We start from the raw sequence: 16,310 nt of genomic DNA, 5'->3' as shown, positions 1-16,310 counted from the left end.
CCTCACCCTGCGTCCCTGTTCAGCATGGAAGAAGCCAGAGTGGTCTGTGTCTCAACTCCCTGTTGGCAATTTGGTAACTTCTTCAGAGGATGGTGTGATAAGAATAGGAGGTAGGAATTGGCTAGGCAGTTAGGGTAAAAAGACCCCAAAGAAACGTTGCCAGTTTCTTGGCTAAAACTCACAATGTCCTTGGGCCTCTTAGCAACCTACTCCATTTCAAAGGCCAAAAGTTTTGAAAATATTTGGGAGCTTTTACCTAATCCTTAAAAGATTTTAGGGTTACCTCTTCTAACTTTGGTTAGAGCAGCCGAAAGCTCCATTAAAAAAAATTAAAGAAGAAGAAAATACATGAAGTTATCAGAAAAAAAATGATGGGGAGACATTGGAGGAGTTGGAGTGGAGGGAGTAGGCATGGATTTAATCAAAACACCTTATATACATGCATGAAATTCTCAATAAATTATTTATTTAAAAAAAAAACAATGGCATCTCAGGATTGCCAGGATCAGATTAGTTTGTGTATGCATACATTTCCTAGAACTGTGTTGGTACATGCTAAGTGCTATATAAACGATGAGAGTAATGTCTACATGGAGACAGTAAGGAAAACGGTGATGAGGGCCACTGCTGTCTGGGATGTAGAGTAGGCACAGGTTCACAGAGAGCTGAAGTCTAAGAGATGTGTAACTTGGCCGCCTGAGGAAATGAGGCCATGCTGAAGTGGTAATGGGGCTCCAAGACTCTTGATCATACATGGAGTTTAGAGGTGACAAAGAAGGACACAGGTCACTTGTGGGACCAGAGGATCTGACCAGAGCAGAAGAAAAGCCTTAGAGACAATCTTGAAGAGTCTTCTCATTCCTGGGGTTCCAATGGCATCTTTCTAGACTTTCCAGTGAGATGGCCACAGGATGACCTCGTGTCCCCAGAATAAGCCAGGGGCCTCTGCAGTCTGATTGTGATTTTTTTAAAGGGAGAAAGGTGCCAGAAAAGACATTAATGTTGCCCTGTGGACTACACAAGTCACCCAGGAGCAGAGCTAGAGATTTTAATACCCTCTCCCCAGTCCTCCAGGTGCCTGACTCCGGTTGGTCACTACTTCAGGCAGCTCAGATATCCCTCTGAAAAGTTTCCAAGCTGAGTCTCTATGAGCTGAAAAGTCATAGACCTCTAGAGTCTATCTCACACCCCAAACAGGATTTTGTAAGTGCCCAAGCAAGTGGGAAGAAACCACCTGCTTTCTTCCATTTTGTAATGAGATTCTGGAGGCAGGTTCTCATATTGGCTTTACTTCTTCTGTGACCTTAAGCACACAAGGCGCCTTCTCGACTCCTCAGATCATCCAGGTTCTCATCTGGAAATGAGACATAGGGCCCTTTTATTAGAGCAGTGACAAGGATGGGATGAGATGGCACAACACCTAGACAAACACCCACCAAAGATGTGTTCAGCAGATCTCAGTCTGGGCTTCCCAGTAAGCATGGAGCATGGCAGACACAGTATCTGTCTAATGTCCTTTCTTTTGGGGGGATGTGGGGGGTTAAAGGTCACCGGGCTTTTTATTGCACTTGAAGCAGACTCAGACAGGATGGTCCCAGCTATGAGAGGGGACAGCCCTGCAGTCATAGGAGCACTCATCACAGAAGCCCTGTCCACAGGTGAGGCAGTGGTGCTTGGCGAGCTTGACACTGAACTCCTTGCGGCAGTTGTGGCAATGCAGGATCCCGTGGTCTGGCACCCAGTAAGCCAGCCTGGCAGCATCCTTCACCAGGCCTAGTGGTACGTCAATGGCTATCACCACAGCTCCCAAGGTGTTCTGCACAGCCTCACCCACCTTCCGGGCAATCAGCGTACCACCTCCTTCATCTGCCTGCGCCTCGGTAACATCTAACTGGACAGTTCTAGCATCCTAGTAGTTGTCGCACACCTGCACAAGCGCAGGCTCCCAGCTCCGCTCAGGCACTGGCTGGGTCTTGGATGAATAGCTATCGCAGAAACCCTCCCCACAGGCCCGGCAGTGATGCTTGGTGTTGTTGTCTTTAAAGGATGTCGCACACTTGCTGCAGTTCAGGATCTGGGGGTTGGGCCTCCAGTAGGCAGGGGCAATCTGGTCTGTCAGCCAGGAAGTCACAGCCTTAGTGGGTCCAAGACTAAGCTCAGACACTGACTGAGCCATGAAATTCATTCCATCCAACAGATGCTGGGCAACATTGCTGTTGTCCTTCAGAAATCCATCGGTTCCAGAGCACACATGTACAATCTCTGTCCGGTACCACCTTATCCACAGAATCTTGGTTCCCAAACCTGTACTGCCAGCTCCGATAGACCACACCACAGTTAGGACATTCGATCACATAGCCAGACCAGACATACTTTGAAAGACCCATCCAGGGAGAGTCAGTGGAAGCCAAAGTTTTGGGCACCACACTGACTTCCTCGCCTCTCTCATAGCAGGCCTTGCGGGTATAAACTCAGTTATTGGACTCATGCGAGCACCTGCAGTGGCTCCTGGCTTCATGAGGCACTCCTTCCTCGCCATGATTCATACTATTCTTGCATCCAACCCCATAGCTGAGGCACAGGGAGGAGCAGGTGAAGTACTCATCTGGAAAAAGGGAGCTGTGCACCATTTGGTTATCAGGAATATTGCCGCTGAAGCCTTCAGGGCTTTGAAGATGACCCCTGGGTACCAGAGACACCTGGTGGTGGTGTTCTCTAGCAGTTGCTCCAAAGCACACCAAAGCCCAGAGAAGCCCGTGGGAGGGTTGTAAGTCCTTGCTCCTTTGTAGTGAATGGAACTGAAGGCTTCGGGAAAGCAACCCAATTTCCACAACCGGTCCTGGGTGAGCTTCTCTGGTGCCTCTGAGGGGTGATCAGAGCCCAGTAGTTGAGTGTGCACAGTCTCATGGAAAATAATAACTGCTGGGCCCAGGGTGGATAAGGGGACATTCAGGCCACAGTGAGCAGTGGTAGCCTTGAGCTCCTTGGTAAAGTGCTCAGATAAGTTTCCGAGGCATCCCCAAGGAATTTGAAGAGGTCATCATGCAGCCAGTCTGCATGAGTTCAGTAGATGACCAGGTGAGACGGCCAGGACTTTTAGCTGCAGCTGTGTTCTCTGGCTTAGATTTACAGTAGCCCCCAAGAGTCCTTCCGTGTCTATCACTGCTACTTTGTAGACTGGGTCATAGGCCGCCCACACTCCCACTGTGCAGGACTTCTGAGCAGGGGACGTTTTGAAGATTTCCAGTCCATAGAAGAAAGGTTGAGGGTATGAGACTTTCCATCACCAGTATTTCCAAAACTAGAAACCACCTTCAGGTGCTGATCAGGTTTATAGTCTAATTTCCTAATAAAGTCTTCTTTTTTTACCTGAATCTCTTCATTCTCGTCTTCCGGGAGGAAACCCACAACCTTCTCAGTCATCTTCTTTTTCTTGGTCTCATCCATCTCCTCCCCCTCCAGGGACTCGTGGACCCTATTCACATGGTACACAGTAATGGGGTGTCTCCTTGTTACCCCCAGAGTGAGTCCTCTTCTGGCACTCCAGGCACAAGCTGATTTTCAGGCCTGGCACCTCCCGGCTGTCTAACACCTGGAGAATGCCCACTGGGACACTTGCAGGGGTCACAGTAAGGGATATGACCAGCTTTGAGTCTTGTTCACTCATGGTTTCGCAGGCGCTCCCGCCGATGGAGTTCCTCCTCACAGTGAAGACACTGCAAACTACAGCACTCGTCACACTCGAAGACAGCTTCGTCAGTCCCGCTCACTACAGGCGGACCTCTTTTGGCACATCAGCCCCGGATTCAGGCCCTTCTCTGTTGGAGAAGCCTGGGCACTCGTGTTACTTAGATTCCTCAGGAAACCACCCACCCTGTAACAGTCACTGTGCTTTCCCCAGGGTGGAAGACAAGGCTTTGAGTCTGAAGACTGTTACAGCTTCCACGGGGTTCTGAACACTTTAAAAAAAGAAAGTCTGTCTGATTATAATTTACTTACAAATGTTCAAATTTTTAATTCTCTACCTCCAAGACACTTGTGTCAGCAGCAATGTTCATCTGGTGTGATGGTTTCATCCTCAGTAAAGTTCGGGGAAAGATGTGAACAAAATGAACTTGACCGGGTCTTTGATGCTTACAAGAGGTCGGGTGCTTTCACAAAGATGAGCTCATCAGCTCAATGTTTTGGTAATGAAATAAAGTGGTCAAGATCTGTTCAGTATACTTGAACCTCAAGCCAGTATTCAAGGGATACCTCGGAGAAGCTCAGCCGTGGCGCAGCGAGGTGGTGTGTGGGCCGGGGCACCGGTGAGAAGGGGGCTACCCTAGGGCCCAGGAGGATCCATCCTCATCTCCATCTCTGCCCCCTCCTCCTCCGCTGTCTCCTGGGCTTCCTCCTCTCCTGTTGTCAGTTGGGATCCTAATGTCCTTTCTTGAAGCCCCCAAAGTCAACCTTTCTCTTCTCTGAACCTCTGTGTGGAAGCTGTAAGTAGAGGAACTTGAACTTGATTGTCATCTTTCAGGACTGATGATCTAAAATCCCATGGCTGAGAACAAACTTGCTTTGAGGTGACTTAAGGATGTGTCTGTGTTCAGCTCTTTAGAGCTGAATGGGTTCTTAATGGGGCATCACTGGGTAATGGTTCCCAACAGATACTAAATTAATCTGGATTGCTGGTTTCAAAGCAATTGGTTACAATTTGGATTGACAATGAAGTTATTTTTTAGGGTTAGATGAAAGGTGTAGGTTGGGAGAGTAAGTAGAATGGATGGTCCCTTCCCAGTCTCTGTCAGACTTCACCAGCCTGGAAGGAAGGAACGGGGAAGAGGTTAGCTCTGTCATATGGCAGGCAGTTTATGTCTGCCCAGAAGCAGAAAGGCAAGCCCTCCACTCCAGAGCTGCCAGATAAGATGCCATTTTGACTACAGGCCCAGGCCAAAGTCAGCCTTCTCTAAAAATAGGCCGGCCGCCTGGCTTCCTGAAAAAACAACAACAACAACAAAACAAAACAAACAAAAAAGAAAGAACGACATCTTTTTGGACTGGGAAACTTCCCTGGTTCTCTCTTCCTGGCAATGGAACTTTGAGCAAGTTATTCAACTTTTCAGAACCTCAGTTTCTTCATTTGTAAAGTAGGAGTAATAATTCTATACCTTACAGAGTTGTCAGATTGGGTTTAAAGGAAGCATCTGCACCAAGTAGGTGCTCAACAAAAGGCTGCTGTTTTAAGCTGTTCTAGCCCTTGTCTGGGTAGACTGACTCTCTCTTTTTTACATTGCTGAGCGCCACAGCAGAGGGATACTGGGGACTGTTCCTGAATCTCCATTTCCTGTTGAATTCTGTACTTCTAAGTAGCAAGAACTGACTCAAATCCAGTTGATCCCCTAGTATGCCTGGCACAGAGTAGGTGTTCAATTAAAGTATCCTGAATTAAATGGAGAGCAGAATCCAAGAGAAGAAAGTATGTCTCCCTGCCATCCTAGCTTCCTGGCTCCTGCCAGTCACCAGGTGCCAGCAAGTGGGTGTGAAAGCACAGGCCTAGCCCTTTGGGACTTTATATATGCCATGTAGAGTCAGGGACAAAGTGGGGGGTAGGGGGTGGCCAGCCATGACCTGCACATGGACTTATGTTTTGTCTTTTTGATGTAGCTTCTCAAGGTCAAACAATCCAGCCTGCCAGACCCTGCTTAGACCAAAGCGGCTCTTCTCATCATTTATAACGGATGCCTCCAGCAGAACATCACACTTAATTGCAAAGAAGGGTGAGTCACACAAAACAGCCAGAAAGGAGCTGGCACTCATCGTGAAAGGACAAAAAGACCAGCCAGAAAGCTGTGAGGACCATTGCTGGGATCCAGGGAGCTGCAAGGTACTCTAGGAGGAGGACAGGGAGTGATCCTCGCACTCATTCTGCACGCTGATGAGCCAGGAACCACATGTGTAGGTGCTCAGTCCATAAACACTACCTATGAGTACCTTTTGAGATTTAAAAAACCCACAAAACACAGGTAAACAATAGAATAGGTATCTATATACATAATCATTTAATTCTTATGGTAGTTCTGTGGAATGAAATAGCAGACTGTTTGTAGATGTGAAAACTGAGTCCTAGGGATTTTGTACGATGCTCAAAGTCACTCTGTGATATGAAACCAAAACCATCTGCCACCAGAGTCCATGTACCAGTGGTCTGGTCCCTTTTTCAGGGCAGGAATTTCCTCTAGTGTCTCTGACATTTGTCACACATCCCAGGTTCCAACCTTCCAGCCTGAGGTGCTCATTGCCTCACCAGCATAATCCTAGCTGATATGTAGTACCTACATAGCTAGTACCTGTGTCCATGAGGCAATGCCTATCAATCCCTAGGAACTCAGAGCTATTTTTCCTTTCATATGAGGACAGAGGCTCAGTGACTTACCAAGGTCAGACAACTGACCCTTCTAAGGCCAAGCTTGTCCATTATTCCATCAGCCTCTGACAAGTAGCCTGCTTTCTGTGCACTTCTCTGCTTAAAAGATTTACCTGATTATGACCCAAATCTGCTACTCTGGAACTTCTAACCATTGATTTTAGCTGTGTCCTCAGAGGCAGAAGAAACCCAATCCCCATTGGACATGACAGAGATTTACTTTGCTCCCCACTTCTGTGTTCTTCTTGATCTGAATCTTCTTCCTGTGGTTCTGATATCCCAGATCTTCTGGTGTTGTGCCTCAGGGAGGGGACAGAACTGGTTCCAATTCTAGGCACCATCGAAAGGAACCTCTAAATCAAATGAATTCATTGGAAGTCATATCACCCTGTTAGCTCTTGGGTCATTAAAATCTCAGGTCACCTCCAGTCCATGGTCAGTTCATGACTCCTAACCTGTATATTTATGTATTCAGCTGTAAGTAAGGGGCTCTATCCTCCCAGTGCCTCAGCTCCTCTTCATGGGGCTCACCTCAGCTCTTAAGTCTGGGCATGGGTTTCTATGCCCCCATTTCTGGTCTTCCCGTTGACCTGGTTTTCCTCTAAGAGTTCCCTCATAGAGGAGGCTGAGTGAGAACAGAGAAGACACAGCCTGGCCAAGAGCTGTGGTTCCTTGACAACTATAGTGAAGCGGTTCCTCAGCTCAAGGGAGCCCTTCACAGAATGCACCACTCATGGGAGTGATCAGGATGGGGCATGGGCTGTCTGACACAGCTTCTCAGCTCTTATGTGTGTGCTGTCCACTGAAGCAGGTCTCAGTCCACCATTAAGCAGCAACATCTTAAAGGAAAATTAAGGACACTGCAGAAAAGTTCTTTGTCTTTTTGGTCTCTTGATAACTTGATTTTTCTAACTCTTAGTTTACTTATAAAGAATCAAAATAATGCCAGAGAAGGATCTATACAAGTCTTAAAAGCTGATCTAAGCAAAAAGGGAATTTATTGGGAAGTTATTAGGGAAATGATAAGAAGTCTAGAGGAAGGCTTGGAAGCAGGCCAGGAATCCAGACAGCACTGCATAGGAGATTGCCTCTACCATCTTGGCATCTTTGTATTACCCTACTCAGTGTGTAAAATCCCAGAAGAAAGTTTGATTGGTTGGCTTGGGTCACAACCCCATCTTCATGGTTACACTAGGGTGAGAGAGTAAGACTCTGGTGAAGGGAGCCTCCAGAAATCCTTCAGCTTCCATATTTAGTGTCAAGACACATCAATCTACTACATACCAGTCTACCTACAAAGGGAGACTGGTAGATTCCCCCAAAGAAACTGAAGTGGTTAGTCAAAATGAACATCCATGAAAATGGAGGTCAAATAATTAGCAATTAAAAAATAAAAGAAAGGCCAGGCATATTGGTGCTTGCTTGTAATTCCATTACTTGGGAGATGGAGGCAGGAGGACTGTGAGCTCAAGGCCATCTTGGGCTATAAGCAAGACCCTGCCTGAAGAAAGAGGAGAAGGAAGAGGAGGAGGAGGAAAAAGGACGATCTTTTGGAAGCAGAGAGTTAGTATTCAGAGAATAAAGCCATCATCTCCACGCCATTGAGGATCAGAATGCTTTACTCTCATCCTGGGGAAAACTACATGATACCTTCTAGCATCGCAAAGGAAAGGTGTGAGCAAACTGAGCTGTCTTCCTAAAGCAAATTTAAGGTTCGTGTCCTGTTACAGTTGCTTGATTCAAATCACCATGGCCATATATCCCAGGAAAGCACTGCACTGAGGATAAGAACATGCAGAGCTTTCACCACAAGGAGGGCTTAGCTTTCCTCATTAGTTGCTGTGTTTCCAATTCAGAAACAGATTATTTCTCCCCATGTCAGATGTAAAATACATCTTGACAAGAGATGTTCTTGTTGGTAGCAGTGGAAAGATAGGGTAGTGTTGGAGGCTTGTGTTTGGGGTCAATTATCTAGAGTGAAAGACAGTAAGCCTTCATCAAGAGCCGAGGAAAAGCAACATCCACCCACAGAGAATAGATAGCAGCAGCCATTTGGCGCAGTTCTTTTGTAGGGCTCTTATTATAGCCGATTAGGTTTCCCTGCAGTGATGCCAAAAATAATGTGTATCCAGGTGGGATGGCTGTGGTTAGATGGGTGATTGGACCCATAGAGCCAGGACCTGCTACAAAAAAGGATGCATCATAGAAAGACCTACCACCCTCTTCCTTCTGGAAAATCAGCCTGTGTACCTATCACTGGGGCATGGCTGCATTCAATGTGATCCTGCTCATGGAAGCCTGATGCAGAGCATGTGATCAGCCATTGACCATGAAGCTGAGAGTCACAGCCACTCAGGAAAACATGTGAAAGTTCAGAGCTGGTGATATTTCCTCCAGTGGTAAAGTCTACCTATTGCCTGCTCACACTTGAAATAGGTTCCCGAGTTCCTTTATCGGCTCACCAACATATCTTGCTTGGGCCATTGCTGTCTGAAATGTCAATCCTCTAAATCGTCAACACAGAGGCTGCTCTGTGCTAGCCATTTGTAGCATAGAAATTCTTTCTAAGCCAGGCATGGTAGCACACGCCCTTAATTCCAGCACTCAGGAGGCAGAGGCAGGCAAATTTCTGTGAGTTCAAGGCCAGCCTGGTCTACATAGTGAGCTCCAGGCCAACTGAGTCTACAGGGAGACCTTGTGTCACCCAGAAAAAAAAAAAAAAAAAAAAAAAAAGAAAAAGAAAAAGAAAAAGAAAGAAATTCGAAATTCTTTCTGTACCTTCTGCCTTCTGTCTCTAGTTCTTCCCTGAGGGACCCCCAAATTATGACACATTCCTTTTGCACAGATGGGGCACACATGTATAAACCAGGTGCATCCAAAGCCCTTTTCTCCTGGCTGAACACCTTCAACTTCTTAAAATACCACTGGAGTCAGGTAGTGCCATACACCTGTAGACCCAGAATTTAGGCAATAATTATGGAAGGAAATTTGAAGTTCAAGGTCAGCCCAGGAAATACAGTGAGACCCTTCCCCTTCTCTGCAACTCCCCACATTCACTGGCAGTGTTCCTACCTCTGAGCCGGTCTTAGTCTCCCTCAGGCCTGGAGCTGCATCAGTAAAGGCAGCCTGAATTTTGATGTTATCTTGATTAACTAGCTGTAAGCTTTCAGAAGTTGAGAGCTTCACTCTTCCTTAGTCCCTTGAGCTATGGGTTGGGTTCACTATGGGTTGTTCCAAATTCAGGCTGGGCCTATGGTTTACCCAGCGCTACCCTTGAGGTGGCAGCTGTGTAAGACATGCCCTCTAAAGTCCCAACCCTGCAGGGCTACATATGGGGAGTGGGTGGTGATGTGTGGAGTTCCAAGATTTGGTCCTGCTGTTCCAGTTCTCTGTCTTTCAGTATCCCCAGCAACCCACACGGCAATATCTGGCCTAGATGCAGAAAACACAGAAATGGTGATATTAGCCTCTTACTCCTGGTGTTTGTCCGACACCCACTGCTGGTGGGTAGGCATGTGGGAAAAAAGGCATAGGGCATCAGGCAGGCATCTTGAGGGAGCTACAAAGCTGACCAGTAAGAGTGCTTTCTGCCCTCAGCTCACGAGCTCCCATCCTCCTCAGGCTGAGAACAGAGAGGCCTGTGGGAGGGACAGGGCTTTTATCTTCCACTGGGGACAGCCCCTGGCTCCTTAGGCACCATTGTCCTTGAAAGCTGTGCAAGGCTTTCCAGAGGTTCTTGTAGGAGCTGTAATCTGCATTTTTTTAAAGGAGTTTTTTTCTCTTTGTACATTTTCCTTTGTTTCCCTAGAGTTATTTTTGGTATAATGTTTCTTTTGAATCTTTTTCAATAACACTAAAGACAGAAGTTCATCCCTCCACTAGTTCTATCTGGAGGATTCCTAACTCTAGAGAGACAGTAGCTACACTGTCCCCCAGGCAGCCATTAGCAAGAGAGCTCTAGAGGCTAAGGAAACTGGGGGAACCACTTCATGTATGTAATCAGCTTTAATTCTCGCTCTGCCCTGCAAGTAAGCTTAATCATTCCTCCTTTGTTTTTTCAGACTAAGAAACTCTATAGAGGCCCAGAGAAGTTAAGTCACCTGGACTTCCCCAGCTGGTAAGTGGCAGACCTGAGACCGGACCTCAAGCCTGACCCCAAGGACTCTCTCCCCTCTGTGGCACCTACAAACACCAAGAGGGAAGGTAGGTGTGTTCTACTTCACCAGCCAAAGTTGCTTCTTCCATCTCACCCCTTCAAGGGTCATGGATCTTATGTCTGTGAGCTCATCCTCTCTCTGGTGTGTAAGAGAACGTCCTCAGAAACCAGGCATGTCAATAGGAGGAAGAATGAAGATAATTGTGACTGGAAGTTGTCTTAGTTACGTTCTATTGCTGTGATAAAAACACTGACCAAAACCAACTTGGAGAGGAAAGGGTTTATCTGGCTTACAGCACAGTCCATCATCAAGGGAAGCCAAGGCAGGAACTCAGGGCAGGAACCTGGAGCACAGGCTATGGAGGACTGCTGCTTACTGGCCTGCTCTCCTGTCCTGTGTTCAGCCTGCCCCACAGACATGACCACAGGCCAATCCAATGGAGGCATTTTCTCAACTGAGGTTCCCTCTACCCAGTTGCATCAACTTGACAACGAAAGCTGTCTAGCACAGAGGTCCTGATCTGCCCAGGATATCTGGTCAGGCCCAGTTATCAACATTTCCACCTGATAGGAAAGCATAGGTTGGCATGGGATGCTCTGACTGAGCCAAGGACCTATCCTCAGGAGAGTATTGTCCAAAGAAACTCATACAAGTGGATGTGTGCAGTGTCTTTCTGCTTACCCAAGCAGCCAAGAGATCTGAGTGTATGACACATGTCAAATGGCACAACTCTGGGTTATCAAACTTTCTTGGGTCTCAGTACATGCAGAAAAAAAGAGATTTGTCTAAGTCACATAATGAACTCAGCTAGCCGGCTCCAATTTCCAAGTTTTAAGAACCAGTCCAGTGCTGTCCCCTGCACACCATCTTTCAGTGGGTCAGTTACATCAGGTTTTATCTCAGAATCTCCTTGGAGAGGCTGGAAATCCATATTTCACTTCCCAGACAATTACTATGCCCATTAAAGTAGAGCTTTGTGATTAAGACATGTAAATTAAATTGAGCAAACTTCTATTCATAGTGTATTTGGCTACATAGAGTGAAGGGTGAATAGGCTGGATGAAGTATAGTACAAGAACTTGAAACAAAGGAGTGGCCATTAGAGGGATCTGTACTCCCCCATTCAGCACAATGTCTGCTCAGCTCACTTCACTTACCTGAACACCTAAAGCTTGTCCCCCTGCTCTAAGTATTCATGATAGAATGCCAAATATTTGGCATGTAAGAACTGGGCTGTAGGTCTGGCTCTGGTGTAATAAGGTAGAATGAAGGACTAGACTTTATTTATGACTTCCAATCCTATTGGACAGTAAATGCTGAGTTAATCAGCTGATGTCTTTTCCTATATAGGACCTAGTACATGGCAGTGCTTAATATAGATTTACTTTCAGGAAAGTGATATGGAGGCAATAAGCAAGACTGGCTCAGGGGCTCTTGGCATGCCAAGAAAGAAAAGATATTTGTTAGATAGATATATAAAAGATGTTATGGGTGTGCAGAAAGAAAGGTGAGACAAATTACCCTTCAGAATAGCTTTATAAGAAAGTCACAGCATCACCGCCCTGAAAGACGGGGCCCTAAAAGGGGAAGAACAGGCTTCAGGTTCAAGGATGAGCTTCCTTAAGAGAGAGTGCCATCACAGATGGTATGACAGGAGTTCTAAAGGGAGAGACAGACCCTTCAGTTACAAAAGACAAAGGGAATTCCTAACTCATACATTTGCTGGGAAGTGGGAAATCCCATACCATGTGATCATGCCAAAAGTCATAGAAGCCAGCCCTTGTGTTACCGTAGCAATAGAGAAAAAGCTCAGTGCACCTGCCACAGTGAGTTTCCCAGCCACAGCATTCCCTGTCTGCTGTCCCAGCTCCCAGGCCTAGCTTGGATCCTGCACCGCTGTGCACCCAGCAGACCTCCGAGTCCCTCCCCCTTAGCATTTCCTGTCCTCGTCCCGCTCTCCCAGGCCTAGCTGAGGTCACGCAGCCTTTGTGCAGTTTCACAGAACCTCACCTGCCCTTGCTGCCATCTCCACACAACCCAACATAGCTGAAGCTGTACGGCCTGTGTGTCAGCCCAGACAGACCTGCTCAAAAGTTCCATCACATGTTTCTTAGTCACTGCCAACTTGAAATCATATCCATCCCTCTAATCAAAATTTCAAGCTGATAGTGACTTCGAAGCTTCATTCCTACTGGCTGGCTTTCATAGTAATAGAAGGCATTTATACATATTAATGGAAGAGAAAAATAATCATCAACCTTATCTAGCTGTGAACCCTGCAAGCTACAGTAATGACTGGCCTGGCAAGATATGCCCACTGGTGCAGTAGTGGCATGAATGTTATGAAACTAACCAACTACTTTCTGATTGAATTTGAGGCCACCTTCACAAGGGAGTTCGTAACTGGCACAGTTATTAAGGCCAAGTTAGAGGGAATGAATCACTCAGTCAAATAAAACATTAATATAAAGTAACCCAAGAGCAGAACATGCAGGACCTCTAGGATACTATAAAAAGATCAAACCTGGCACTGGAGAGATGGCTCAGTGGTCAAGAGCACTGACTGCTCTTGCAGAGGACCTGGGCTCAATTCCCAGCACCCACATGATGGCTACAAACTGTCCTTAACTCCAGTTTCAGGGAAATCCAACACCCTCTTCTGACCTCCACAGCAATACATGACACGGGTGCACTCACATACATACAGGCAATACACTCATACACATAAAATAAAAATAATGAATAAAAATATTTTTTTAAAAAAGAGCAAACCTACAAATTATAAGTAGGAGAAATTTGGGAAAATTGAAATAATATCCTGTATTCTACCTGGCCACAAAGGAATAAAACTGAATATCAACAATAACAGAACTGAGAAAAAGCACACAAACTCAGAGATTAAACATCACACTACTCAATGAAAATTGGGTCACGGGAGAAATCAAGGAAGAAATCTGAAAATCCCTCCAATTGAGTAAAAATGAAAACAAGACATACTCAAATCTCTGGGACACAACGAAGGCAGTTCTAAGAAGAACGTGTAGAGCACTGAGACCCTACATCAAAACTGGAGATATCTCATATTAATAACTTAATTATGCACCTGAAGACGTTAGAAAAACAAAAACAAACACCACCCAAAGAGAGTAGATAGGACGAGATCCTCAAAATCAAGGCTGAAATTAATGAAATAGAAACAGAAACAAACAACTGCAACAACAACAAAAAAAAAAACAATGCGAAGAATCAATGAAATGAAGAGCCGGTTCTTTGATTAACAAGGTTGGCAAACTTTTATTCAAATTAATCAAGAGAAAGAGAGGATGCCAATTAATAAAATCAGAGATGAAAAAGGAAACATTACAATGCATGCTGAGGAAATTCAGAGAATCATAAGGACATACTTTAAAAACCTATATTCCAGTAAATTGGAAAATCTAAAAGAAATGAGTTAGTTTCTGTACACGGTTCACCAAAATTAAACCAGGACGAGGTAAACAATGTAAACAGACCCGTAACAGCCAATGAAATCAAAGAATTAATTAAAAATCACCCAACTAAAAAAAATCCAGGACCAGATGGATACAATGCAGAATCCTATTTGACCTTTAAAGAACCAACACCAATACTCCTCAAATTATTCCATAAAGTAGAAATGGAAGGCACACTTCCAAGCTCTTTTTATGGAGCTAGTATTGCCCTAATACCAAAGCCAGACAAAGAACCAACAAAAAAGACTCAGGCCAACCTCTTTGATAAACATAAGCACAAAAATTCTCAATAAAATACTTGTAAACTGAATGCAAGGATACATAAAAAGATCATCTATCACATAAACAGACTCAAGCAAAGATACCACAAGATCATCTCATTAGATATAGAAAAGACCTTTGGCAAAAACGAATATCCCCTCATGATAAAAGACATGGAGAATCTACGGATACAAGGGATACATCTCAGTGTAATAAAGGCAGTACACAATAAACCCACATCATACTAAGAGAAGAAAAACTCAAAGGATTTTCACTAAATCAGGAACAAGACAAGGATGTCCACTCTATTCCTGTTCAATACAGTATTTCAAGTTTTAGCTCAAGCAATAAGACAAGTGAAGGAGATAAAGGGGATACAAATTGGAAAGAAAGAAGTCAAAGTGTCCTTATTTACAGGTGATATGATTCTATTCATAAAAGGCCTTAGGGACTCCACCAGAAAATCCTAGAGCTGGTAAACACATCCTGCAAAGTAGCAGGATACAAAATTAACATAAAAATCAGTAGTCTTCCCATATACCACCAATAAGCATGCTAAGAAAGAAACCAGGAAAATGATCCCAGTCTCAATAGTCTAAAAAAAATCTTGGAATAAATCTAATTATGAAGTGAATTTTATAATAAAACCTTAAGACATTGAAGAAAGAAATTCAAGAAGATACTAGGAGATGGAAAGAGTTCCCATGCTTATGGATTGGTGGGATTAATATTGTGAAAATGGCCACCCTACAAACAGCAATGTACAGATTCAACACAATCCATGAAAATGCCAACACAATTCTTCATAGAAACTGAAAAAATAATCTCACTTCATTTAGAAGCACAAAAAAAGCATAGCCAAAATAATTCTGAACAGTAGAACAGTTGGTGGCACCACCATCCCTGGCTTCAAATTATAGTACAGAGCTATGGTAATAAAAACAGCCTGGTGCTGGCATAAAAACAGACCCATTGATCAATGGAATAGAATTGAGGACCGAGATTAAGCCCACACACAGCCACCTAGTTTTTGATAAAGGAGCCAGAAACACACATTGGAGAAAAGACAGTATCTTCAACAAATGTTGCTGGTTAAACTGGACAGTTACTTGTAGAAGAACGAAATAGAGCTCTATTTCTCATCCTGCACAAAACTCAACTCCAGATGAATCAAGAACGATAAGATCTGATGCCCTGAATCTGATGGAGGAGAAAGTATAAAATACACTGAAACTTACAGACACAAGAAAGGGCTTTCTGAGGTGGGCCCCCATAGCACAAGCATTAACACCAACAACTGAGGGCCTGGAGTGGTGGCTCAGCAATTAGCACTGACTCCCCATGCAGAGGATTTGGGTTTGGTTCCCAGAACTCACATGGCAGCTAACAACTGTCAGTAATTCTAGTTCCAGGGATCCAACACTCTCTCTGGCCTCCAAGGGCATTGCACACTTGGGTGTGTTTCATACCTGTTGGCAAAACACACAAAGATAAAATATTTTTTTATTTAAAAAATATTTTATTTATTATTTTATGTGTATGAGTGTATTGCCTGCACGTGTGTAAGTGCACCTGTGTTGTGCAGTGTCTGCAGAGGTCAGAATAGGGTGTTGGATGCTCCTGGAACTGGAGTTGGTCGTTGGCTGCCATATGGGTGCTGGGAATCAAACCCAAGTCCTCTGCAAGAACAGCCAGTGCTCTTAAGTACTGAGCCATTTCTCCAGCCCCAGTACTTTTTAAACCTCAACAATGACAAATGGGAAAAAGACATTATCTTTAAAGTGAAGAGGTAGCCCACAGAATGTGAAAATAATCTTTACCAGCTATACATTTGACCAAGGGTCAGTGTCTAGAATGTGCAAAGAACTAAACATCAAAAAAAAAAAAAAAAACAAAAAAAAACAAGAACAGCCCAATTAAAAATTGAGGCAAGGTATTAAACAGTGAGTTCTCAAAAGATGAAACTTAAGTGGTTGAAGTATGTTTTTTTAA

At 44.7% G+C, this 16,310-nt stretch overlaps 1 pseudogene; it reads right to left on the bottom strand.

Moving 5' to 3' along the window:
- Nucleotides 1–1,540: 1,540 nt before the first annotated feature.
- The window catches only part of LOC103726189, a 29,491-nt pseudogene continuing 14,721 nt past the window's right edge, over nt 1,541–16,310 (bottom strand).

Source organism: Nannospalax galili, unplaced genomic scaffold (assembly GCF_000622305.1).
Source record: "Nannospalax galili isolate Female #2095 unplaced genomic scaffold, S.galili_v1.0 scaffold1349, whole genome shotgun sequence".
Lineage (NCBI taxonomy): Eukaryota > Metazoa > Chordata > Mammalia > Rodentia > Spalacidae > Nannospalax > Nannospalax galili.
The sequence above is the reverse complement of the archived record's forward strand: the minus strand, read 5'-3'. Positions and strand labels throughout refer to the sequence as shown.